Source organism: Thunnus thynnus, chromosome 2 (assembly GCF_963924715.1).
Source record: "Thunnus thynnus chromosome 2, fThuThy2.1, whole genome shotgun sequence".
NCBI classification, from domain to species: domain Eukaryota; kingdom Metazoa; phylum Chordata; class Actinopteri; order Scombriformes; family Scombridae; genus Thunnus; species Thunnus thynnus.
In genome coordinates, this window is record NC_089518.1 from 4,397,026 (window position 1) to 4,424,607 (window position 27,582).

A 27,582-nucleotide genomic window follows, 5' to 3' on the forward strand; every position below is an offset into this window, starting at 1 on the left:
CTATGATGTAAGTTATATTCAAAAAGAAACATTATGTTTCCATAAACAGCTGTTGTAAAAGGGGAGGGGGGGTGGTGGTCTTCTTATAACCAGCGTACTTCGAGCCCTAGTATGTTATGCCATCGAGAGCTACTGTGACTAAACACATTGAAAACACTTTGAGGAGAAGAAGGATGAGCTAAAAGTCAAGCTAATTCTGGTCACTGACTGCTGGGCAGCTCTCAGAAAAGAAAGCTACATCACAACTTTTCTTCAAAATTAACCCGTTAGTTATCGAAACTGTCATCCCTAGCCTTTACACTTGAGTTTTAAGTAACTAAAAAAAAATGGAGTAATTGATAATTTACTTTCGATGTAGTCTTGACTTAGTATAGACTACTCAGAATTACTATTTCAAACAACTCAATCATTTCGAGTGAAATACACTGTGAGTGTATTCCAATCATCACATCTATTTCATTTGGGCTGACTAATGTGACATTTCGTGCAACTTAGAATTTCTCAGTTGTAGTTACTTGAACATCAGTCTGATTTACTTGTTAAAACCAAGCAAACCGATTGCCTTAAAAAGACCAAGTAAGTGTTACTCATGTAACTTAAGTGCTTCAAACATCCATTATACATTCATGAAAAACAGGTTCCATTCTCCTAAAATAATCCCATTTACAGTTCAACATAATAAATCAAGGTAGTGACACAGTTCAAAGTTCAATTATATGCTTTTATTAATTTTTCTTTCTTCTAAAACTGACATTGCTCCTTTGCAATTGTGATTCACACCAACAATACAGTTTTAATTACTCAACCATTTCGGAACAAAGCAAAAATGGATTCCTCTAGTCAGATTTTGCTTTTTTCAGCAGTGGAGGTAGCAGTAGGAGGAGACTGAGTGTGGTGCAGTTTTTGGTAACAAACTTTGGAGAAGAGGCACAAAGGGCTGAAAACAGAGTTGGTCCACACAAGTTGGCTTTGGTTTATATCATTACATCTCAAAAAGTCACAAAGCACACTTTAGTTTCAGGTCTGTTAACACATTGCCCCAAATGCGTCTACATCTTAAACTCATTTATCTTTACTTATCATAGGTCTAGCACTTGTCACAGTTAGCATGCAGCCCATGACCATCTTTGTAATGAACTCAAAGGAATATATTCGGCATTAATGTTTTTTAGCTGACTGTCAGCAAGATACCAGCAAATACAAAGCAAATTTCCCCACAACTCTGTGTGCTCCTTTAAGTTGTAACCATGAGAACTTAAGAAGCAGGTGTTGTAGAAGTTACTGGAGTCATCACCAAGTAGAACAGGGAGGCCTCGGAGTGCACATTGCTGTCACATCTGGTTTCTAGAAGTGGATAACAAATAAAGTTCAAGATCATGCAACATTCAAAAGTTAAAGCATACACATGTTTGTAAAAATGTATATGAAACAAGTGTCACCACGATGTTTGTTTGACAGTGCAGCCAACAGTTACTGATTGGAGAAGTAATTTCCTAGATACAAACCACAGCTTTAGTGTTATCAGCAGCAATGGACTCCAACTCTTTTGATAGAGTACTATAAATAGCCAACACTAGTTTAAAATACTGAAAAACATTATAGGTAGCAACATAAGTTCTATAGGGGTTGTAAATTGTACGTATACATACTGTATATTTCTTGGGTCAATCCATTTCAATTCATCACAGTTCATCAAATTTAAAAATGATGAATGCGGTGGGTTAACCCAACTTTACAACAACAAAGTAACTGAAATGTTCCAGGTGTTTTGCGAGTTGAGTATTACAATGACGAGACAACCTACAGAGAGAAGTTAAGCACCTGCAGATACAACAACAAACTCTATGTATTCGCATAACTGGCAGTGAGATGCAACTGTGGGTTTACTAGCTTGCTCAATGTCTAATTGAGTCTGCCAAACAGAGAAACGCACTTTCAGTGTATTAAAAGATTTAAAAGTGCCCAAGCAATCCTTATGAAGACATGGTATTGGCTGTTGCCGAGTGAAGCCCCCATGTTTTAGGCGATAGTGTTTTAACAACTGTCCTCTTTTGTCTACAGAAAAGATACGCTGCTTACTGGTCCACTGCATCTGCAAGAAATGATTTTAAGTGGAGATTTTAAGCGGGGATAGTCTCAAACTGATTCTAATTCAAGTATAGCATGGTGAACACTTTGTCAAGAACTGCTCTACTGTCGGTTACAACTCCTTAAGCTGAAATATCCTCTAAAATATAGGCTACTGGCATCTCACCTCCAGTGTACTGAGGCCTGCATTGACGAAGCAGCTGTTCAGTGAAGAGCCCTCAGGCAGTTGCCGTGAGCAATTCTTCTGAAAAGGACAAAGAATTTTTTAGATAAAAGAAAGTTCCACTTATAGTGTTGTGGTTCGTAGATTAGAGAGATATTCCTTGATATATGCATGCTTTACAGATATTACAGGAACATACTTGTTTTGATATGAACGTAAATGCATTTATAGAAACATCTATTTGAGGCCTCAATCATAAAAACAATTCAAAAACAGCATTTCCTCTGTATGTAGCAGTAGTGTGCCAACATAGCAAAGTAATAACAATTACTGCAAGAGAGAATGTGAAATCACACATTTTAATTTAGTTTAACGAGACCTAAAAAGGTATAGTCAAGTGATGACTATACTATGTTTAAAAAATGCATTTTTGACTGTAGAATTGCAACTTGAAATTAGACCAAAAAAGTGACCAAGGCACCACAATGTTAAAAAATCATAGAGGAAACAATAGTTCACTCTATCAACGGCACCTGGAGCTCTGCCAATGAGCATGAGCAGGTATTAGGTCCATTTTGAATTGTGTAAAGTGGTGGGGTCAGTCTATTATGTTTGAATCAGGTTACAACATGAATAAGGAAACCCATGGGAGGATAAAAGATTTGGATAGCAAGTAATTCCCAGCGAGCTGGCTTTTGTCATGCTGTTGTCATGCTTTCTTAGCAGTTAGGTCAAAGAAGCTAGCTAAGACTGCCAACATCCCTGAAAAAAAAATGTTTGGGATGTACAGAAAGCCTCCTTGAAATGAAGCAGGGATATTTTTCTTTTTTTCCTTGTCTACCATAAGATACAGATTGAGGTGATTTCTCATTCATTATTGATCACAGGCCGCTTAACATAGCTGACAGCTCATCATAGTAGCGCAATGTAACTGCAGCTTTCTGCAGACTTTCACCACTGGAGTTGAATTAACGTTGTATGGAGCCAATGACTCCTCGGGTCCATGTAAATTTAACTATGGCAGTGTGTTGGTGTGTTGGAACGACTGTTACAGTGGCACTAGAGTCACTGGATACAGAGAAGTAGCAGGGACCCACCTCAATGTAAACGCCCTAACAGTGGAGAGACACAGACACATCTGGACACACCAGACTACTAAACACTCCGGCTGGTAGTGACGGTGTGGGTGATGTACTGCAAGTTTGGCAGTGCTTGGTTTTGGGTCATCCGTTTTCAACATGGTGCCCCTTTCACAAACTTTCTCATATTACAGCTAAACAGTACACTACAATATGTTTCCGAAAACATTTGAGGCAAAAAATAGGCAATGCAGTAACAGAATTTTGATTCATATTTGATCAGCACTGCCCAGTTTGACCAGTTTGATCTGAGTTTTGTGAGCTGGGTGCTTTGCGCAAATTCCGTGGCGTAAATTTCCAACCTGCAACCAAAATGCGTTTGCTGTGCCAACTCGGGAAAACAAAGAAATCAGACTTTCCACTTTAATTTTGGAACAGTTAAAATAGGTTTTCATGCGATCCCAGGATGATGGTGGGAAAATGAGTCTTTACCACCAAAACGTGCCTGAATAAGTTCTGCCGGTCAAATATTGTGCAGTGCTTGTTAGCTAAGTCAGCTAGCGTTAGCTAGCTAACGTTTAGCAAACGTTAGCTAACACTAGCTAACATTGGAAGCAGTCAGAAACACAAATTCACACAGTTATTGCTTGCTTGAAAACTTACCTTATTGTTAAGACAAAATGAGACTTCACGAAATGGTCAAAATCCAAGCGGTCTCTCATTCTTTCCTCATCTTCCTACACTGAGTTGGCACCAATCTACTACCTGAGCATGCATAAGAACTGAAAGTTGGCTACTGTACATGCTCACACCCCAGCCTTTGTTGCTACTTGATTGTTTTAAGTTTCACTCAAAACAATAAGTAAATTGTTTTCTTCACCTTGCAATTCACTGTTACATAAAAACTAGTAAGAACATATTGTTGATAACTGAGTAAAGTTAACTAGTTTATGTAAATCGCGACAGCTATTAGAATTTACATCTAATGGTATTGCTTATCTGAATTAACACCATTCTAATGCATATACTAGATACATTTTTACATTGTGATTATGACTTTAGGCTGTTATGTACAATGTAATGATTCCCAAATAGCAAATTAATCAAAATCCAGAGAGTACTTTGAAGAATTTAAAATTACCTGACAGGAATATAAAGGATATCAAACTAACTACCTAATGTTTTTTTTTTGTTTGTTTTTTTATTGACACAGATAATAGTACATTTTCTATTGTAGTATTTGAGAATAAAATCATGTTGGGTGTGTTGGAGCTTTATGTGAAGTGGATTGCTTAAATCCATCTTTCATTACTTTCAGCTACACTTTCTAAGTTTAATCATAAACCTAAAAGGCTTTTTTTTTTCAAACTGACAAAAACCTGCACAGAGGTCTTCCTACAATGCCCACTCAATGCTCTAGTCTGTCAGTAAGAATGTCATGATCAAGGGTAGTGAATGCAGCACTGAGGTGTATGTAGGCAGAGCGGTATTAATCTACACTACAATCTGGTGAAGAAGTTAAATGTCTTTTAACTGTTCAGACAAATAATTTACTAAATGGGTTTGGAGTCATATCACCAACAACAGTATCAGAATGTAGGTCTACATTAAAATTACAGTAGCAAAGCCTTTAGATATGTGAATAGTTCTGCAGGCTAAACACATCTCCACTGGATGCACAGGGATGGAAATAAGAGGATTTACAAAAATGTCAGGTTGTTCCTTTACCAGCCAGCTTAACATGATGCCCAAACCAGACCCTTGACCACTTTTCACATGGTAATATTCATAGACTGCCTACAAAGATTTAACATCTATGTAATAAGCAGTGAACTTTTCTCAATAAAATGCATTCTGTTCTGTTATAATTTGTTATAATCATTCATACACACAGTTTTCTTGCACAACGTCATTTGTTTAGGTTTCCTGCATCCAGCTCAGAAGCAAAGAGAAATGAGCTGTGTGGGAGAAAAGAGTCACCGGGCAGCATTCCTGTGTGTTTGAACATGTCTTGATACCCTATTTGTTTTTGTTTTCCCCTCTGTGTGTTTGAAGTAAATGAACAGACAGACAGGCTGAGGCAAGCTGAAGGACACTGGGTTCAGCTAAACCTGGAGGCTCTCAGGCTGCTATCAGGCTGCCAGTCACCAGGTCAGCTTAGGGAAGCCTGCTGACATTGAACTTGGAAAAGCCTTCTGGCCATTCTCCTTTCACCAGAACTACACCTGTAACTCACAGTCTGTGAGATTACACTCTGTAAAAATTGGATCTGTTATATCAAGGCTTTTTTTCATTTTTGCTTCTTAGCATTTTCACAAAAGTGTCCAAAACAGAAAGCAAAATTAAGTGATTTGGAAAAAGTGGACTGATAAAATTGAAATTCCATTTTGGATGTTAATAAGGGGAAGTGCGAGGTGCAAACATAAGGTAGCACCAATATGAGGTTTTGTGCAAAGTGTGAACAAATTACCATCTGAAAAATAAATACATAGATGATGAATTATGACTTGTTGAAAAAGTCATATGTGAATTAGTAAATCAAACTCATGAGATACTAGAGATACTAAGTCATACGTAGAAGACACTAACTCGTGATTTTAAAGTTATAATCAAACAGATTTCAGTCCTAGCTGATTTGGCGACACCTGTGGTTACTGGTGGTAACAGCAAGTGTGTTTTAATCATAGACTGTAAAAAATATGGATGTAGTCACTGTGATGTCATCCACTGGTTTGTGGACTGCTGTTTTGAAGCCTCAACTTTGGCGATTTCACCATCTCCATCATGGATTTGCCCGTCGCCATGTTTGATTTTTGGAGCCAGAAGTGACCATATTTGGACGAGAGGGTGAAGCTTACCATAGTGTCAGCTGTTAGCCTGGTTAGCACGTTGCATTTACAATATATGGTTAACAGTCATAATGCTAACGCTAAAGCCAATTACCACTAAAGAAAAACAAGCCTAAAACCATTAAAACAAAAAATACTCACCGGAAAAACTGAACATCTGTCTTTTTAGAGTGTATTTTATCACAGTGGAATGCTGAATAAGACTTTTTTAGGCGACCAAAATGTTACAATTAACTTACGCCACGGTTATGTTACGTAATCAACGTTGTCACCATGGTAGTGACTTTTCAATCACAACGTAATCACACCCTAAAGCATATGATGCGTTATTGTCTATTTTACTCTAAATAGGGCCATAATTTACAAAATGAAAATCATGATGCATTGAAGAAGACTTGATACTAGCGATTGAGACCATAAACTCATTGGGAAAGTGTTTACTGATGTAATAAATAAAGCGAGAAGTAGGTTCATTTTCTCAAAGACTTTCATACAATCTAACCTCTCTTTGCAGCCAGTGGAGTCGCCCCCTGCTGGTCATTAGAGATAATGCAGGTTTAAGGCACTTCTGCATTGGCTTCACTTTTCAGACAGGGTGCTACCCGCTTGGTTTTAATAAAACAGCTCCCAGAGTATAAACCTCTGGGGACAACAAACACATCTTCAGCAATTACTTTGTCAGAAACACAACAGAGAAAATGACAACTAATAATTCTATTTTTGATTTAATTAAAGTCATAATTCTGAGAATCAATGTCATCATTGTGATTTTGTTAATCATGGAATATCTCAGAATTCTGGCTCACTAAGTTAAAATTACAAGGCATGAAGTAATATTTATGAAATTCAGTATCATACACTGTGCTTGAGTCACGTCATAACATACTGACATCTCAAAAAAGTCAACATACTTATGTATGAATGTCTATTTTTATAATATCCAATCATGTTTTCTTTGGCAAGATTGAACTTCTATAACTGAGAAAATACATACTATTAATTAATTAATGCATATGTGTAAATGACTACATTGAGTGTGTGAGAGTCTGTAAGAGTGTGTAAGAGTTAATCAGACAACAAAGCTCTTGCTGCTGCCTTGTCATGCTGGCAACCTTCCAGTTGGCTAAACGCCAGTAGTAACAACACTCTCCTAGGACCTCTCTCTCTCTCGCTCTCTCTCTTTTTCTCTCTAACACACACAGCACTAACAGATGTGGAAGCTAATATGAAGAGGCATTCTGTGCCTCTATAGGATTAAGTGGCAACAGGCTGACCACATATTGGCAGCTCTAAGTGTCATTTTACCATGGGCCGATGAGAAGGCATACAGACAAACAAACAAACAAACACACACACACACACACACACACATACACAGACTCACTCACTCACTCACTATTACCTGATACTGTAGAGTAAAGGGAAGAGATGTGCAACAGGGCACAGAAACCAGCAGATGATGAAAGGTCATTTAAAAGCAAAAACAGAGAACACAAAAACAATACTGCAATAATAAATCAGTGAGCACCCAATTTGACTGTTATCAGCCTACTGAATAGGTGTTATCATCACACATCTGTCCCAAATATATGGGCTAGTAGGGGCCTACTAAACCTACTAGCAGGTTCAGGAGGCTGTTACCACCCATTTATTTCAGTGAGCCAATATTGGTGGAGCCCTGTAGGTGCAGAAGGCCTGTTATCAGGCCTGTGCTGTCACATGACTGTCAAATTTCCTTCTGCGAGAAAAAACAAACAAACAAAAAATTTATTTCAGTGCAGTTTATTACATTACTGATGGGGCTAAACAAACATGTGAAGGCCATAATTACTATTAAACAATGTTTTTATTAATTAATTTAAAAAAAAGATCCTAAATCACTCACTGAAGGGTTGCATAACTCCTGCAAACAACTTTACAGCAGAAATAAACATGTTTACAGCCTGGTACCAAAAACGGTTTTGGTCTCTATAGCTAATTTCCCCTTTCATGACAATTGTACAGGGGATGAATTTTTTTACAACTCACCCATCTAAATTTGATTAAGTCATAAAGTTACGCATAATTAAGGACATCACTGCTTTGAGTGACAGGTCACTAGCCACTAAGTGGTTTGTTTCAGCAACCAGGATTCATTCAGCCCGCCTAAGCTCCACCTCTTTGCCAATTTTGGATTAGCCAGGAGTTAGGCAGAGTCAGGCACTTCCAAGATGGCGATGGCCGGAGCCGCCCATTTTGAGCTTTGAAACCGCTCTTCAGAAACCAGTGGGTGATGTCATGGTGGCTACGTCCATATTTTTTACAGTCTATGGTCCTATGTCCGTAGCCCCTCCTGTTGCTGAATGATAAGCCTATCAAGTCAATATTTCAAAGCAGTAGCCATGTATCATCTTCAGACTGATGTTGTAGGGCATTTTGTAGGTACAACAGCTTATTATCGATTTTTGGCTATCAGAAATAATCAATATTTGCATAGCATGAAAATAGATTATCAAATATGGAAAGCTAAGCCCACCCTTTTCTTTAGGTTGGGTTAGCATAAGTTTTTTCCTTTTCCTTTTATAGTTCCACATATAATGTGAAAGCATTGTATTACGTCTTTTAAAACTACTATGTGGAATGAGTATTGGTGAGATTTGAAATAACAACAAAAATTGTGGAAGAATCATCATTTTCACGGTTTCTACTCTACTCAGTATTGATTTTGATACCATTTTCCATCTGTTGAAGTCTTGTCTCAATTTATTTTCCAAAACTTGGTAGTCATCTATATACAGGGGTTTTATGTCTCCAGTAAGATAAATTCCCAAATATTTAATTTACTTTAAATGCAATTTCAAGTGTGCTTCACATTTATTTTCATTTAATTTATAGCCTTGCTGTATTCTGAGATTGTTTCCAAGTTTGGTAAAGATTGATCTGGGGATGTTAAGTAAAGGATTGTCTGGATATAATGCAAATTTATGTTGTTCTTTCATACTTATGCCTTTAATGCTGTTATTTGTCCTTATACTTTCTGCAAGTGCCTCTATGCAAATAGTGAATATAATTGGTGAGAGAGGGTGTCCTTGTCTTGTGCCTTTATGGATTGAAAATGTTCTGGACAGTGTGCCATTAACCTTTAGTCCAGACATTGTATTTTTACACATTCCTTGAAGCCACATATTAAACTTTTCATGGAAGTCAACGCTACTTACAATGTCAAACATAAATGGCCCCAACACTCGGTCAAATGCTTTAGCTGCATCTAACGATAGAAGTAAAAGATTTGTGTCATTATGCTGTGCATAGTCTATTATATTTAGAGTCCATCTAAATCTGTGGGTATGAAACCACACTGATTAGTGTCTATTATATCAGGTACAATTTCCTTTAATCTATCAACTATAAGAGAAAAGTTATTATTTAATGATTGGTGTTCAATAGTGATATTGGCCTGTATGAGGATCATTCTGTAGCATCTTTACCTTCCTTATGAATCACTGTTATTACAGATGAATTCCAAGTAGTTGCACATGTTCCAGTTTGTAATGCACAGTTATAGGCTCATAGGAGTAGTGGTGTCAATTGTTTTTTAAATGCTTTGTAAAACTCATTGGTATACCCATCATCTCCCAGTGCTTTGCTCATTTTTAGTTTCTTTATTTGTTGTGATATCTCCTCTGCTGCTTTAATTACACTATCTTCTTTCTGTTAGTATTCATGGGCTGCCTCCTGTCTTCAGTTTAGTAATGTGAGCTGTCTTGCTCTGCTTCTTAAGTCTGTATGTTAAAAGTTTTAATGAATTTGGTCCTCCATTGTAATATTTCTGTTTTGCATATGTCATTAGCTCCTGCACTTCCTCTGTGCAGATCTTATCCAACTCTTTGTATTTCTTTTTAAATTCATTTTCAAACTATAGTTCATTTGTATTTTTATGTTTTTCTTCCAAAAGTTTCATTTGTTGTTCAAGTGTCTTCTGTTTTTGTCTTTTTTTAAATGCAGAGTATGCTATTATGTGTCCCCATAAAACAGCTTTAGCTCCCTCCCATATAATAATTGGATAAGTGTCCCCGGTATCATTTATCTATATATTCATTAAGTATATTATTCATCTTTTATACAAATATTTTATCTTGCAAAACTGAGTTGGTGATTTGTACTTGAAAAGACGTCGAGATTAAAATACAGAATATTTTTAATTTTTAGACGACTATTTGTATCTCAGCTCAACAGCATTCAGTGACTTTATTTCAGCTACTTCAACAAATGCAGTAAATTTAAACATTGTCACTGAAATGCTGTTAAAACACATTAAGATTATGCTCCCTATTTAACAATCTCACTTTCAAACTACATTCTGCAGCTGCACCACAATCCTGCTCACTCAGCATATTTACATATAATCCCCAATATTATAGGAATGATTTCCCATCAGTGCAACCAATCACATCATGAGTGATAGAGATAATTATTCATTGATCCCACATCTAAAGCTTCATACCTATTGTTTAAATTGTAACTGAGATTACACATTATGTGCAATAAACATTTCAGCACAGGAGCTGCTCTAACAAACAGTCACAGAGTTATAACAGAAGGACATGCAGAGGTTTTATTCTGAGCTGAGGATGAATTCACGCTGTGTAATAAAAAAAAAAAAACGCTGTTCAAATAAATGATTGATGCACATAAAAACAGTAACTTTAGAGAGTCATTAAGTAACTAAACTAATATCCAACCAGGATTTAGATTCTGACAGATAGTAAACCTCCGCTAATAAATACGCTTTAATACAAACTGAATGAATGAGGAAATGAATCAGCGTGTCTGGCTCTGTAAGAGGGAGGGTTTGTTGAAGAAAACCTGCCAGCGAGAAAGTTAGCTTCACAGAGTCAGTTACTGCGGTAACTGACCCCAAGTTTAAGTTAACTCTCTCTCTGAAACTGAAAACCCAGAGTTTCCCTCATCTCACGGTGAACAAACTCAGAGTTTTCACTAAACTCGCTTTCTGAAACAGGTCGAAGAGATCAAAGAAATGGAAAAAATCCCTTATACGTTGAGAAACAGAGAAGAGGAATTTAAAAGAAACTGGAGTAAATGGGTCATGGAAATAGATGAACAGTAAAATTAAGAGAGCTCTGCAGGACCCCCTCCTTCTTTTCCTTTTTTCCCCCCTTTCTATTATTTTTTCTTTGCCCATTGTAAAAATGTATAAATGTGGCAGGATAAATGCAACAAGTGACAAAACTGATAACTTATAATGTTAAAACCTGCAATGAAGTAATGAAAAAAGAAATAATAATAAATAATAATATTTATTTATTAAATATTAATAGGGTTCAACTTGCATCATATCCACCTCAGGGCACCACCCTTGAAGAAGGGAGAGGATATCCAATTCACTGATTCAGTCTCATCAAATATGCCAAACTATCAATTTGAAACTATGATTAATAATTAACTTAATTACTACGACCAAAATGACCATCTCAATAGCTTGTAAAGAGTGAAGGGTTTTGGAGTTCTGCAGAGTAGACTCTTGTACAACATTAAATAGACCAGCAGGTATATTCAAAAGCATTTATTCAAAAGATAACAAGGTTAAAAACACACAATATGTAAGCTAACGAAATATACCTAACTAAGAAACAAACTGCAAATCTTGACTAGTAGAACTGTCTATAGGGAAGAAAATAGACAAAGACAGAATGGCAGACTCCAAATGGTGGTTGGGATCACATGGCGTGTGTGAGAGATAAACAAAGGAAACTAGAAACAAGATGGCGGAGCTGAGACCACACATCTGTGGAAGTGAGGACAAAGGAAAATGACAAAGACAAGACCCCTTTTTGAGACTATATCCACCGTTTGATTATTGGTCCCTGACCCAATAGTGCTGCCCCATTATTATTAATTCTTATTCATATTTTTTATTGATTTCAATCATTAATAATTATCTTTGATAATCATTAATTATTGCTGATAACCAAACCTGCTCCTAACTAAGCCCCAGCAACAGGATCAATAAGATAATCAAAAAGGCTGATTCAGCGATTGGCCTTACCCCAGACTCACTTGAGGTCACTGTAGAAAAGAGAACAAGGGTAAAACTAAAAACGGTTCTGTATTTCGAAGGCCATCCATTACACAGTGTTTTTAATGGACTTAAAAGCTCATTCAGTGAGTGACTAGTGATGCCTCAGTGTTCTACTGAACCACTCAGAAGGTCTTTTGTTCCAGCAGCGCTCAGATTTTAGATGCGGTCTAGATCCATAGCACCTTTCAGCTGTTAATCATGTCTCAAATGGCTTTTTATGGTGTTATTTATTTGTTGTGTACTGTGAATACAATGTCTATATTATTTGTTGTTTGTACAAGTTGATTTAGTAGCAAATGAGTTTCCCCACTGGGGATTAATAAAACCGTCTGATCTAATAATCTCTATATAAAGCAAGGAATCTGTCTGTGTGTATGTATGTATGTGGGTTTGTCCTGAGGTGGTATTACATCTGTAGTGATAATGACTTGATAAAGTTTAAGAGACTTAAGCTCTACTTTTGACCTGTTAAGCTGTATTTCCATTCCTCACACAAGAACTTTGTATGTATGTTCAAGATATAGTACAGGATGTATCAGGTACGTTTTGAAAAGGCATTACACTTCATCCAATCAACTTCATCTCAACTCAAAATCGTAGTCTCCAGATACTCTGCGTGTGAAGCGTTAAGGGAGCATCGGTAAATTGTAGTCTCTATTGATAGCCTGCATGAGGAGCATTTAGGGGACGGGCACAACTCTCTCTAGGTATTGAGAAATCGGCTCATTCTGAACAGGCACGTTTTGAATGGGCATTGCACTAGTCTAATCTAATGAGAGAAGGCGAAACGTGCTTTTGCCACCAGATGGTGCTGCGGGTAACTTAAAAATAATGTCAAGCAAAAATGTAAACATACTTTAACTAGCTGAACTATGAAAAATAAACGCTTTTACAAGTTCAAGTTCAATCCTTTGGTCCAAGAGGGGCAATTGGTTCTGCCGCAGTAGCAATAAAAACAACAACACAGGCCGAGACACACAAGATAAAAATACGCATATACATTAACCACACATTAACAAACATTTTTCATTTAAATACAAGTACAAAAGTTACAAAATTAGTGAGAAAAATGGAGGTAGTAAAATGGCAGAGGGTATGAAAGAGAATTGATATGTTAGTTTTGACTGGTGGTTGTCTGAGGCGGGAACCAGACGGCAGAAACTTAAATTCTAAGTGCAGAAGTGGGGTGTGTAATGTCTTGATAATGAGTTTTCTGTTTGAGGTTGAGAGATGCATACCAGCAAATCGAAGAAAAAGTGAAAACTGACCCAATAAAAGATTTATGAAACAATGGTCATCAGGGATCTGTCAACTTTGATTTTGGCTAGCTTCCTCAAACAAAAAAGATGCTGCTGGCTTTTCTTAAACAGCATATCTGTATTCTTATCAAAGGTCGTCTTACTGTCAATCATGCTGCCGAAATACTTGTACAACTCAACAATCTCAACATCTCGTCCGTTAATTATAGTGTTTGCAGTAGTTGGGTGATGTCTGCACAAATCCTTGGATTTGTCACATTCAATTCTAAAAAGGCTTTACATTACACCAATTCAAAAACTAGTTTAAAACAAAACCTTGAGACAGTTCAGCATTGTTCAGCAGGCTCACTATAACTGTATCATCTGCAAACTTCATGATGTGCTGGTTGTCAAACTCACTATGACAGTCATTGGTGTACATAATATATGAGAGAGGAGAGAGGGTGCAGCCTTGGGAGGAGCCAGTTGATGTTATAGACAGTCCAGATAGGTAAATCTTACAAATCATACTTATAGTGTGTGATGAAAGATATGACAGTGACAAGTGCAGGGATTAAATGAGGCATGTGAAATGTAATGTCCAGTTTGATAACCCCGTCTTCATCCCGTTTATATGGCCATGGTACAAGATTCAATGCAATTTAGTGCAAAGGCAGGTTAGGGTTAAGGTTATGGAACAGAATAAAAGGAATATCAGCCTTTTTTGTTTGTTTGTTTGTTTGTTTTGTTTTTGCAGAAAGAAACTTAGCAGTCACATGACAGCAGTTGCCTGTAACAGGCCTTCTGCACCTACTGGGCTCCAACAACATTGGCTCACTGAAATAAATGGGTAATAACAACCGCCTGAACCTACTAGTAAGTTTAACAGGCCCCTTCTAGTTGGGACAGATGTGTGATGATCGCACCTATTCAATAACAGTCAAATTGGGTGGAGTGAGAGAATCCTGCCTCGGACATAAAGGGAAGCATCATCCTATTTGATCCTGCACTCCACTTGTGTGGGAGACTGTCCCTGCTTCCTCCTACAGAAAAGTGTAGGGAAGCACTGCTCTGTATCGGATGGGGAGAAGCTAACCCAACAAATCCTCATCCTTCTAATAAAACATAAACATCAACTTTTTGAAGCTTGTCCAAGTGTGCCGCCATCTCATTGCTGCCCCTAATGACCAGCAACTGCAGTTTTTACCCCCAGTTTTCCCCCAGTCAGCCACATGGCGGTAATGTGGTTGATTTGGCAAATGTATACCAGGTAGGAGGGGTAAACAACATCTGAACCTCCCCTCCCGCCACACCTTTATAGAATAATTTAAGTAAAGAAACAACAGCTGACACCAACTTAAGCAGCGATTGGCCAGGTGTGCAGACGTGTGAAAGATGACAGGGTTTTTTGTTCCTCACACAACTGCAGTTGTGAGTTTGTTGTGAGTTGCAGAGTGCAAAACCATAAATGCCTTCAAGGAGAGACTGTCTGAAACTGCGCTACATTATCATTGCTTGACGGATCCATCATGTCAAGACCACAAAGACACACATAAGACAGAGTTGTTGGAGAGAGATGAGGGAGGCAGTGGGATGCAGCCAAGAGGAGGATATGACTGCAGGCTTCCCACCAGCCTTCTAGTGTGGCCAGATCAGGGTGATATTTTTTTGCTTTTAGATTTGGTCGGACAACATGTCATAGGAATGACTTCACTGCAAGCATGCTGAACCCTAAACTTTCCCACCTCAAATGAAGAGCAGCACCAGCCACTTCTCTGACCTTTTCAATCGGACGTGTCTCCCACTGAGTGGATGAGACAGTCTGTAATGTGTAAAAAAAGATTTTCACAGTGTAAAAGATGTGACTCAAATGGGTGCATAGCAAATAATGTCCACAACACTGCCTACTTGCAATCATCACTGATCAGAATCTGCTAAAAGAGCTGGAAAATATAGTGAGAGCAGATTTCAACCTGAGGACTGATTTTATAAATTAGTCCATGTGCGCCCTTTAATCTGGACACAAAACATGGTTACAGCTTGCATATATTGCAATAGCTCTGTAATTTTGCTGTTGATAAACTTCTACAGAATTTCCTGGTCAATCATGTCAAGAGGCACACCATGTTTTACTGCTGTCACTATTACCTGTACATGCTGGACCAGTATATTGGGGATCACTTACATGACAGAGCAGCAGATTTAGTACAATGAGATAAACTGGCCCAAAAGATTCCCATGATCTCTCCCCCTTATTCCCTGTCATCACTCACTCAGGCAAAGAGGCATTACAGGGTTAATCCTGAGGTCTGTCCTCCACTGTGGAAATCTGTGTTTGATATAGAAGAGCCTTCAACACCGAGGACGCTCAAAGCCCCTTTAAAATGACAGTAGCACTTGTGGAAGCAGGCAGGATGCAGCGCTGTGTTTGTTTGTTAGGGAAACACGTCAGGGGCCTCACATTCTCAGCCAGATGGTTTGAAGATAACATTTCACAAACACTATAACATAAATAAATCAAACACTACAAGTCATCATGTTGTGTGTTTCATCCTAATCAAACAGTGAAATACAATGCAATAGGAATAGCAATATGTAAGAATTATATAAGAATTTTAGTTTAAAACATTTAAAAATTAACTAAAATTATTAACAGAATGTGAAGAAATAATAAAATAAAATTCCCCGACTTTCTCGGTTGCCTATAACAGCCTGATTTCTATGTAAATGACATTTTTGCCAAGAAAATCCAAAGGATGTGACGTTTGTGCCTTGTCTCTCTCCCGCTACAGTGCCAACAGGTTGCAACACTAGCTACCGTTAGTGCAGAAAGGGAGTCCACTAATGTCAACAAAATGACCAGCACCCACCACAACAAAGAGTCCAAAACAAAGTCCACCTAAGCCCAAAAAAACAATTTTTTTTATCTAGTGAATTCCATCTGTCCAGATGTTATTCCTCCCCAGCGCTCAGCAACTGTCTGTCAGTGAGCAGCGGCTCCGTCTCTCTGCTCTCGCATTCTCTCACGCACTCAGAGTCAGCGCCACAACATTGCTCGTAGTATATCTCGGCAATTTTTGCACTCCATCTGCTAGAGTTCGCTTGCTCGCTGTATGTTAGGAAGAGGTGATAGTCTCACGGTGCTGCTCGCTCACACTGACGGAGCGTGGGCACGTGCACGAGCAAAAGGATGCTGGCACAACTCACTTAGCAAGCACCACTGTCATTATCTTCTTTCAAGTTGTGATTTCTGATACACCAAATCCAGTGTTATAACAACCACCAAGCTCTAGAAATACTCAGTAAGAGGCTAAATGAAGCAGTATGCTCTGCTATTGATCTCTCCTCTCCCCTAACTGGAAACTGCGTCTGACAAACTTCTATGAGACCATATTTTTAGACACAGAGGACTGGTGAAACATGGTCCCGTCAGACAGTGGGTTTCCACTAGAGGCCAATTCATTCTGACCAAATATCTCTCCACTTAACCAAACAGAAATCCAACTCAGGAATTTTTGAGGATTTTCCATTTAGAAAACCTAAGGCTGTCCTTCCTTGTATAGCAACCACAAATCTTGATCCACATAAACACTTTATGTACACATAATACGCATAAAGCTTTTTCTTTTTATTTCACATTCATTAGTTCTGCAAGTCCTGCAGGTGGACTATTCATAGATGACCTGTGTATTCAGTCATTGAAAACTATGACAAAAAATATCAATTCATGACATTTTTCCACAATAAACACTAGAGGATATATATGTAGATAGATATATATCAGGGTTGCCAGGTCTGTGGTTTTCTCGTGGAATTGGGCTACTTTTAGAGTGTTGCCATGGGTTGATGTGTTGGTCCGCTGGTTGAGTAGACCTATTTTGCATGCAAATTACATGAATAATATCTATAAATAAAAATCCATATTTTAAATGAAATTATTTATTTATATCCAAATCCTTCCAAACTGACTCCAGATCAGCATGTGCACACAGGCCAACACGCGACCCATGTACAAACACACACACACACACACAATGTGCTGTAATGCTCTCCAGCACCTGGCGCCCGCCTCTCAAAATGGCTTTTAATGCTGGCACACTAAACGTTTATGGTGTTACTTTGTAGATATTACAATTTGGCAGTGATAGCAATGTTGCTAGACTTTAAAAGCAGTGTATATGGTTTAGCAAAGGCATATTTTCACTTCTGGTATTGGGATGGTTTTGATTGGCCATTGTGCTGGTTTTGTCACACAGACCTGGACATATGAACTAATTACTGTTCAAATGTTTATTGATGACCTACATGAGTTACACACAGTATGCTTTTCCATCATTGTAGGGTACTAGAGAAATACAATTTACTGAGCTTTAAGAATTTTAGATTATTTTCAAATTTGTGCCTAGTTTATAAAATTTTAAATGGTTTGTGATGGTACGTAATGGTACGTGACTTTGTGAATACTCGCTCAATAAATTCTATTAGATTCTCCAGAATATCCTCTATATGAGATTGTACCATACCATTTAATCACACTGCATTTGCACAGTCAGCGTTCTCTGTGAAAGCCACATCTCAGTGGAACGTCCGTCCTGATGACATGAAGAGCTGCAGTTGCATCATTATGTTTAAAACCAAATTTAAAAAATGTGCTAAAAGATTCTCAGTTCTGTAACCTCTGACTCTACATTTTATCTCATGGTCTTCTCATGAACGCAAATAATCTTGCTTTTAATTTGACAAGCTTACATTATTAATTTCTAGTTAACATTGTAGGTGTATGGGATGTGCTATTGTGTGTAGCTTTGTATTTTGTATTATGTGTCCTGTGTGTTCTTTGCTTCGTACTGTTTTTTATTATTCTGTTATATGTTTTAATTGTGACCTGCAGAGGGGACTGCAGATGAAAATTAGCCATAAGCTAACTCTGGTACAGTATATCAAATGGTAACATTTATGTTTAACACTGTACATGGTCCCAATAAATAAATAAAAATGATCAGCTGATCTGCAGTGGAGAGCACAGGTAGTTGTGTCAATGCTAATGCTAATGCTAGGTGAGCTGTTCAAACAGTCAGTCTGTTGTATTACTGCAGAGCAGAGTGTGTGTGAACCATTACAGTGGTATAACTCTGCCTTTTAGATAAGAACAACACCTGTAACTATGAGAACTACAAATCAAAGATGGCGACAAACCTCATCATGTTTAGAAGACAAAAATTTAAAAATGCACGACAGAAACTGTACTAAAATGTGTCTAGTTATTGTTAAATAAAACTAACCATAATCAAATAATTCAGATTTGACCAACTAATATGCATTTTGACTAAAATACCCGCATCAAGATTTCCAGTGTGGACCAGAACAAAAAGGAGATTTATGTCATTGACATATGTAAATGTAAGCTGTCATAATCTCACTGTACCATAACATACGGTGTAATAAAATGTGTGTGTGTGTGTGTGTGTGTGTGTGTGTGTGTGTGTGTGTGTGTGTGTGTGTGTGTGTGTAGATGGCTATGTGTGAGGAACACCTGCAGTTGCAGAAGTGGAGGTAAAAAAGACAACATGTCCACTTCTGCTTCTGTGCTGTACACAATGATCAGAGCCATTAGAAGCAGCTTTCACATGTCCTGTGAAAGCACTGCTCTCCTTCATCTGAGCCGCTTCAAAGGACAACATGGCCCCAGCCCAAAAGACAGATACAAGACACAGTAAATCACTGCAGACACCAAATTACCATGCTGTCCCTCCTCTCCTTTTATCCTTCTGATCTACTCTGTAATGTTAATATGCGACAGTGCATCTGGTTTCTGGGGAAAAATACCTTCTCCTCGAAATAAATGTAACAAAGTTAATGCTGGCTGCAATAAAGCTGTGTTATTCCACCTTGCAAATGTGTTGAGCAGTAATACTGAATGCACCACTAAATCACAACATAGACTGATATGATAGGGGCCTTAAGGTGACACCTGCATTATTACATAATCTTAAGGCAGAGGGCTCTGAGGGCCCCATTATTCATATTATTTCAGTTTATACTGCACAGACATGGTGCATCTTCCTAAGTAATGTTTCTGATCAAATTGCAAACAAATAACTAATTAAATGGGGAGTTATGTTGCTCTCTAAATGCTTTGAAAATGGAATGTGAATCATTTGAATGTACAGCACAGTAAACTTTATTTGTGACTTCTGTTTTAAAGCTGTGCTATTGGAACATTTTGTTAACAAAAAAAATGCTATAAAAGCGAATAATCAAAATCCACAAAAGTCATGCTGGTGGATATATTTTTAAAGGACCAGTCTGCCTATTATTCTGCTCTTGTTTTCATAACAATTCACCAAAAAAGACAGAAAAGCGAGTGCACGTGGCCCCTGGAGGCTGCAATGTTCACCCAACTATATCAAACAGCAGGATATAATAATTAACATATTCAGAATCTTTCTGTTTGTAGTGGGATATAAACTCTGCACTGAAGGTAGTGTAAGAGAAAGGTCACAGTGTCATTCCAAATAAAGGGTTCATCATCCATGCATAATGTGCTCCATACTTTTCAAGTTGTGACTGAACTGCGTCTGTAGCGATACTGTAAGTATTGAAAACTGTCAAGTAGTGAAATAATTCCTGATCTAAGTCATAATGTTTGTTAATTTTACACTATATAACAACATAACAGCATACAATATTTGCTGCTGAGCAGATATTGAATACAAAAAGCTGTAAACTACATATTCGTCTTTTCATCTCATCCAGCTTCTCTCTGTCACTGAGTGAAGAAGGTGCTGTAGCTGATCTGTGCAACGCTGCCATCCATATAAACAGCCAAGGTGGTCCTGGGGCACCCCCATCCTCACTCTCTATGCATTAGGGTACAAAAGCAAAATGTAGACAGTAGAATACACACAGAACCTTAATTATGTTACAACAGCCATAAAAAAGACTATGCTGAATACTGTATTCAGATTTAGGAACAAATATAAAAGTCACTTTTTTGTGAGGCATTGCTTGTGTCATGAACCTGCTTACTTGACAGAATTATTTATTTATTTCTGAAGACAAGCGTTATGCCATATGGTCTTTTTGATCCAAACTAAACTAAATTAAAAACTACTTCACAGATTTCTCAATGTTCCACATCCTTCAGGAGGCAAGTGTCTGTGAGAGTCTGTGCAGACGGTCTGTCCCGACAAACGTGTGTGAACACATCTGTGTGTGTAAACACCCAGTGCAGTATAATCAGAACTACATAAATGTGGGTGCCAACTGTCGATCTCACTGGGCTATATATTCAAACATAAAAATCAGGATTTAACAACCACATTGCAGGTTATAACACGAGAAATACTTAACTGATGACCTCACCACAATGATATTCATGGACTTTCACCTTACACACACAACTGCATTCTCAAAAACACATTCAACAATATCCTGCTGTGAACAGGACTGTTACAGAAAACAAATTGATGTTGCAAATCTGCTCATATATGGACTGCAGTCCTCTCACAGGCCAGTTTCCCAGCTGTAGCCATCAGCAGCACTTTTCCTCTTCTCCGTGTCTGCCTGGAACCTGTCCCACACTAATTGTGTGTTTATCCTTGAGCTCTCAAGGCTGCTGTTCTAATTATCCCCACATGAAAACCATCATGTCCTGCATTGTCATTAAAAATAGATTTAATGGCCAAAGCCCCTAAACAGGTGTGCTATATTCATTAACTTTTTCTTCTTTACAACAATTCCCTCACCACCACCTCGTTCCATTTCACAGCTCAGTGCCCCATTACTGTCACCCTGCCTCTAATTAAATCTACCCCAATTACAATGTAATCTTGACTAATAAAACACTGACTGTAATATTTCCATCTTACTGCCTGGGTCACTGGGTCAGTCCTGTTTAGATAACAACTACTGGTTAGATGCTTCAGCAGTTGCTGTAGTGTTTAGACGGCGTGATGGTCAGGGACTATGCACATTTTTCATTTGTAAAAAACCTGTTTGAAAATTCCACAAATATTTCAGTATGTCAAAGACGTTTTTAAATATGCAGCAGTGGTAAACTTTCTTGGTTTATTTCTCAATTCACAGAAAAGAACAAAAACTACAGAATAACTGGTAGTTATTTTTATGATCACAATATTGACCATACTGTATATTCTCAAATTAAAGCCTGTATACAAAGAATGGATATGGCTCAACAGCCAGCATAAACAAATAAAGACCATTCACTATTATAAGCTGGGTAAAAAACATAAGTATATCAACAGAGTCATGTACTCACCACTCTGTTCTCACTCTAATGAATTTCAATCACTACTAGTTTGCAGTTTTTGATCGCTGTTAATGAAACTGTCAACACTTCCTCAGGAAGTTTCACATTTAAAGCCGACCAGGAAAGTGAAAGCTTTTTGTGCAAAACATCTGTGCAGGAAGTGTTGAGTTGTAGTTTAATATTGGTCAAGGAAACAGAAAAGTAGTAGTCATTTAAATGATATTTTTTTCAGCAAAGTGGTGAGTAGTTAGTAGAAGTGTTGAGTTTGCATCAACAGCAAATTAAAACAGGCTAGATCAGAAAACAGAAAGGCTTCTAGAAATATAAAACAGGGTTCATATGTAAAATATCTTAATAAAAACATGTCTCTAATATAAATCCTGCTTCAAATAAAAACTTCCCTAAGCAGTTGCAGTTAAAACCCTGAAAACATTTGTTGAGATAAACGTGCTGATTTATGTTTTCCTTCGGTGACTTTTTGGAAATTTGCCTAAAATTTATACAGCAAAGAAAGATCTAGTGTGCAATCTCAAGATCACATCCTGTTTTACTGCCATTAAAAAGTCAAACTAATCTAGGAGACAAAATAAAATTAAGAAAGTGACAATGATTGTGTTGGTGGGGATAAATGCCCCCTCCCTCCACAAACAGTGGTGGTGAGACTGAGCTCAGAGAGTAACTGCAGGCTCAGCATGAACAGTCAATGAGCAGCAGGCAGTGTGTCCAACACAATACAGCACAGGCTGGCTGGAAGCTGCTCCATGTTACACAATCTGCTGACACACCGAGGTCACACTCAACCCACTCCATCACTGCACCACCCAGCACTCAGCTCCACCTCTTCACCATGCTGCCAACCGCTCACTACACAACCCCAACTCTGTTTTACTTTGTTCATTTTGGTTATTTATCTGTTTTAATTTGGGGTGTCTGTACTGGATTATGTGAAGCATTCTGCAAGAAAGGTGCCCTTTTCATTATGACATCTCTTTTTGATTTTCTCTCAGTGAAGTCTGAGTTACAGTAGCTGATGCTCTTTTTTCATTTGTCTGTGTAGTTTATTACATAAAATGTAACATGTATCACTTCCTGTGTGCCAGACAGTGTTAGGAAACAATATAAGCTACACTAAATGTAACCATGGATGTATTAAAGAGAACTGGATACCATGTTAAAAGGTGGTGCCCCATTCATTCCTATGAAAGTTGCTCAGTGGCACATATGCTGAAAAATCATCGTCATGCTTCCAGCTTCTTGCCATAATAATTGCCCTGATGTTCCGTACACCTCTTTGTTTTGGGGCCCATAGAGCATGCTCACTAGTGTCCAGCTGAGCTTGTTGAGTATGTGTGTTAGAGACTTCTGCTCTGACCACCGACTGCTGGACGGCTCTCACAAATGAAAGCTACATCACAACTCTTAGTTAGTTACTGGTTAATGGGTGTCGGTCTATCGAAAGCAAAATTAACTGAAACTGACATCCCTAGTTTGGTCAGACATGACGATCAACATGAAATACAGTTTCTTCTTCAGTGTCATGATAAAACTCTGTGTTTCTGCTATCAGTTATATTTATGAAGTCACTACTTTTTAGTGGCATAGCAATCACCTCACATAAAAACAGTTCCTCACAGTGAGGTACATCTCTTACATTTGGGAAGAGGAGAGCGGATATCCAGAGTGGAGATATCAGAACTGGTATCTGGACAGAAAAAGTTGGATCAGTGCATTCCTAATGACAATATTAACATGCTGATATTTAGTAGGAAATGTTTACTACGGCCAATTTCATTTCTTTAGTGTGTTAGCATACTAACATTTGCTAATTAGCACTAATCACAAAGTACAACTGAAAAATACGAGAGAGATATTTCAGTCTGGACCAAAGTGGTGGACTGAGTACATTACTGGAAAAGCTTAATCAAAATGGGAATTAGAGTTCAGGGTTTTTAAGGTTCACACAATACCCTGCCCTACCCTGATAGAGAAAGACAAGCAGTTTTCAAGCAGTATACTTCCAGTCTTTATGCTGTTTAAGCTTGTGACAAACCTGTAGACCAGCTGTAACATACAGAGACTGGACAGACCACACATTAAGAGCGCAAACTTTACAACTGATTAATCACACAAATAACACAATGAACCACTGCTCTGTAATGATTTGAGTTCTGGAGGAAGACAACCCTGCAAATCCCATGAGAACGCCTTGCACGTCACGTGTTCTTGAATTAAAACAAACATGGAGGCCACCAGACATGTGCACTGTTTATATGCAGGGAAATTTGAGCTAATTAGGCCAAAAATTAAGAAAAAAGCTCCTGATGGAGAGGCATGGGTAATGTGGACTGTAACTAGAGGTTGACTGTGCAGCTCTTTGATTTGATGTTGTAGAGACATTCATTGTCTTTACAGCTCAATTAGCTTTTCCTCAATTTCAGTTCTCCACTGCTCTCTCACATCTTTATTCATCTTTTATTCATCTTTTTCCAGTCGCCGATGTCAGTCAAATATCAAACTGTATATAGCAACTGTCAACAATGACTGAACCAGACTAAACAGGCCCGCTCACTCTTTACCCAGTCGGTCGCCAAATCATATTCATGGCTCTATTCTGATGCACAGAGATAGACTGATATCAGAGTATTATCATCATCATCTGGGTTTGATAGCAAAGCTCATATTCCAAAATGTCAGACTGTCCTTAAACTACTGAACTGTACTGCACTGTGGATGACATGACATTTCCGAGGATATATATTTACTAGAATAAATCATTTACTCCTTAATGCTAAGTAGTACACTATTTCTTCTGTGAGCAGTCTCATGTTACTGCTGGCACCGATCAGACCTACACAGGCACTGGTCTCATATCTGAAACTATTTCCAGAGTTACAACAGAGGCTATCCTCCTACCAGAGCTCCAAAAAAGACGTTCAGAGCAAAAGTGTTAATGAGTGTTGGACAAGCAGCTGTTAGGCATCTAATATTAAAATGCTGCTTCACACTATGTCAGGCGACTGCTTAATGATCTGTTTATAGAGCTGTTTTTCTTTCTCATGCTTGATTAATGTATTCTTCGTCAGACATAAGGGCTCTTAAAAAAGTTAAAGCTAAACAAGAAGCATGTGATACTGTAGGTCATTCAAACCTTAACTGATGTTAATTCTAACTTATTAGGATTCAAAGAGCAGCACTGGTCACAAAGTCCAGCTAATGAAACACTGCTGAGATGATATCTTCTGCCTGGGCTGGTTTAACACAATCTCAGGTAACAAAAGAAACATGTGAACCAAATAAAATAACACAAATATAATTAGTATCTTATTTGAAGTATGGTGACCTGTGAAGTTCTTAAGGTCACACAATTATCTTGAGAATGACTATATTACTGTTGCACAACTGATTAACCTTTGATTAGCTAGAAAGCCCAAACTTCCTGTCCTGAACATATTATCTGCATCTGCACAATGGTCACTTAACACGCTGTGAACATTTCTGAACAATCTTCCTCTACCTGGAAATCTGCATGTGTGCATATTATCTTCATGTGTGGTGAAATGAATCTATCTGGAGGCTGCAGAGTTGTAGACATCAGCTGTATCTGTATATAGAATTGAATGTGAATGTGACAATCTATACAGCATGTGCTTCATCTAAAACTATTGTATGTATCGTTTTTTTGCAACAGTTTCCCCAATGTTACTGCAAAGTTGCTGCAATTTTTACTGTGCGTCCAATCCAAACAACATCGAAATATCCTACTTAAGTATGTACAGTGCTGCTTGAAAGTTTGTGAACCCTTTAGAATTTGCCCTATTTCTGCATAAATATGACCTAAAATGTGATCAAATTTCCATTCAAGTCGTAAAACTAGATAAAGATCATCAGTTAACAAATGAGACAAAAACCTTACACTTGTACTTATATTTGTGTGTGGCAAAAGTATGTGAACATCTAGGATTATCAGTTTATTTGAAGGGGAAATTAGAGTTGGGTGTTTCAATCAATGGGATGATTATCAAGTGTGGGTCTGAGAGGCCCTGCCTTATTTAAAGTAGAAAAATCTGGGTCTTCACTATCAAAGTCTGGGCTTGACAACACAGGTTTGTTGGAGTGTGCCATGGCTCAAACAAAGGAGATTTCTGAGGACCTTAGAAGAAGAGTTGCCAATACTCACCAGGCTGGGAAGGGCTTCAAAACCATTTCGAAAGAGTTCGATCAGTCGACTGTCAGGCAGATCATGTACAAATTGGAGACATCCAACACCATTGTTACCCTCCTCAGGAGTGGCCAAACAACAAAGATCACACCAAGAGCAGGCGTGTAATACTCTGGGAGGCCACAAGGCACCCCCGGGTAACGTCTAGGAAACTAAAGGCCTCTCTTGCAGTGGCTACAGTCAATGTTCATGAGTCCATCATCAGGAGAACATTGAACATCAATGGTTGCAAGGAAAAAAGCCAATTCTCTCCAAAAAGAACACTGCCGCTGTCTACGGTTCGCTAAAGGCCACGTGGAGAAGCCAGAAGGTGATTGGAAAAATATTCTGTGGCTGGATGAGACCAAAATCAAACTTTTTGGCTTGAATGAGAAGCGTTATGTTTGGTGATGAGCAAACACTGCATTCCAGCATAAGAACCTTAACCATTCTGTGAAACATGGTGGTGGTAGTATCATGGTTTGGGTTGCTTTGCTGCCTCTGAACCAGAACAGCTTGCAATCATTGAAGGGGCTATGAGTTCTGAGTTGTACCAGCACATTCTATAGGAAAATGTCAAGGTATCCATCTGTGAACTGAAGCTCAACAGAAAGTGGGTCATATGGTAAGACAACAACCCTAAACACACAAGACGTTCTGTGAAAGAATGGTTAGAGCAGGGGGGGCATTTTTTAAATGGCCCCAAAATGTCTGTTTGTCATGAATTTTTAGAGTAGCAATAGGTGTAAAATCAACACAATAGATCTGTCTCTTCATAGTTTGTATTAGGCACGGATCTAATATGACTTAAATGCTCTCCATCCACTTACAACAGGCACAGATCAATCAAAGGTATTGAAGTCAAGGAATGTTGTCTCCTATCTCTTAGCTATGTAGCAGGTTCTAAGTATGTTATTCATACACAGACTGATGTTTGATGTGTGAATCATTTAGGCTAGTTTATGCCTTGTATGAGTAATAGGCCTATGTCATAAAATTCAGTATTCATTTTAACTGAAAGTTTTAAAAACTCCCACTTGCTTTCTCCTTGATCACTAACCTCCATCAGACCTACTCCTTCAGCCCTGTCAGTCTCCTCCGTCTTCCTCCTCTCCCTCTCCTCGCCTGTTTTCAGTAACACGTTATTCTATTAAACTCAGATTTACAAGAATTCTAGGCTTAATGAGTGATCAACCACTTTAATTTTGTATTTGTCTGAACTGAGTTGCCGCCTTTTTTGAAGAAATTTCGTATATCCACCTACATGTTGAAGAATTGAGGGATATAAAATTGTGTTATGATCAACACCATGTGACCTGGGTCTGGATCAAATTAATAACTATAAGCAGATGATTATTATAACCGATTTCTTTTTCTTTTTCTTTATTTCTCATGCAGATTACCATCTAATTGACATTTGTCTATTTATTACATGAATAAAAAAAGTAATGAAATGGCCAGCTTGGTATTTACTGTAGCTGTTTCAAAATACAGTACAGCTGTTTCGCTGCTGACGCCTCCCTGACTCATTTTAAGATGAGAGAAAGAGAGAGAGAGAGAAAAAGAGAGACAGAGAGCGCGGGAGAGAGAGAGAGAGAGAGTAGCAGTGGTCAAGG

The 27,582-nt window shown here is 38.1% G+C and overlaps 1 protein-coding gene and 1 long non-coding RNA gene across 2 annotated transcripts in view; both read right to left on the reverse strand.

Annotated features, from left to right (window-relative positions):
- Positions 1-27,582, reverse strand: part of arid3c (AT rich interactive domain 3C (BRIGHT-like)) — a 135,682-nt gene that overhangs the window by 43,558 nt on the left and 64,542 nt on the right. The gene's annotated exons all lie outside the window — the stretch shown is intronic.
- Positions 701-4,405, reverse strand: LOC137190576 (uncharacterized). The gene is made up of 2 exons (XR_010930243.1): positions 3,994-4,405; positions 701-1,344 (listed from the first exon to the last, which is right to left on the reverse strand). It is a non-coding gene; the product is annotated as an uncharacterized lncRNA (long non-coding RNA).